Source organism: Arachis hypogaea, chromosome 14 (genome assembly GCF_003086295.3).
Source record: "Arachis hypogaea cultivar Tifrunner chromosome 14, arahy.Tifrunner.gnm2.J5K5, whole genome shotgun sequence".
NCBI classification, from domain to species: Eukaryota; Viridiplantae; Streptophyta; class Magnoliopsida; order Fabales; family Fabaceae; genus Arachis; species Arachis hypogaea.
In genome coordinates this window covers 91588694-91589610 of record NC_092049.1, presented here as the reverse complement: position 1 = coordinate 91589610, position 917 = coordinate 91588694, and the positions used below count along the sequence as shown (strand labels likewise).

The 917-nt window shown below is 39.8% G+C and overlaps 1 non-coding gene across 1 annotated transcript; it reads left to right on the top strand.

Moving 5' to 3' along the window:
• The first annotated feature begins 239 nt into the window (after positions 1-239).
• On the top strand, positions 240-347 carry LOC112745849 (small nucleolar RNA R71). The gene has a single exon (XR_003173757.1). It is a non-coding gene; the product is annotated as a small nucleolar RNA R71 (small nucleolar RNA).
• Positions 348-917: the final 570 nt, after the last annotated feature.

Here is a 917-nt window from a genome sequence, read left to right as displayed (position 1 = left end):
AGCCAATATGGCATTCAGAGTATCAATCTTAGAACTCCTTTCTTCTGAGTCATCCCATTATTCACAGGATTTCTTTCAGAAGTATACATGAACTGGTTATTTGCAACCATTTCAATGAGTTCCTGGGCTTCTGCAGGTGTTTTCTTCAGATGAAGAGATCCACTAGCAGAGTAGTTCAATGACATCTTGCACAATTCAGACAGACCATCATAGAATATACATAAGATGCTTCATTCTGAAAGCATGTCAGAAGGACACCTTCTGATCAATTGCTTGCATCTTTCCCAAGCTTCATAGAGGGATTCACCTGCCTTCTGTCTGAAGGTTTGGACTTCCACTCTAAGCTTGCTCATCTTTTGAGGTGGAAAGAATTTGGCCAAGAAAGCATTGACCAACTTTTCCCAAGAGTTCAGGCTTTCTTTAGGTTGTGAGTCCACTCTAAGCTTGCTCATCTTTTGAGGTGGAAAAAATTTAGCCAAGAAAGCATTGACCAACTTTTCCCAAGAGTTCAGGCTTTCTTTAGGTTGTGAGTCCAACCATATCCTAGCTTTGTCTCTTACAGCAAAGGGGAAAAGCAAAGTCTGTAGACCTCAGAATTAACCCCATTGGTCTTAACAATGTCATAGATTTACAAGAATTCAGCTAAGAACTGATGAGGATCTTTCAATGGAAGTCCATGAAACTTGTAATTCTGCTACATTAGAGAAACTAATTGAGGCTTAAGCTCAAAGTTGTTTGCTCCAATTGCAGGAATTGAGATGCTTTTTCCATAGAAGTCGGAATTTGGTGCAGTAAAGTCACCAAGCTTCTTCCTTGCATCTCCACCATTGTTATTGGGTTCGACTGCCATGTCTTCTTCTTTTTTAAAAATTTCTCTAAGATCCTCTCCAGAGTGTTGTGCTTTATCTTCTCTTAGC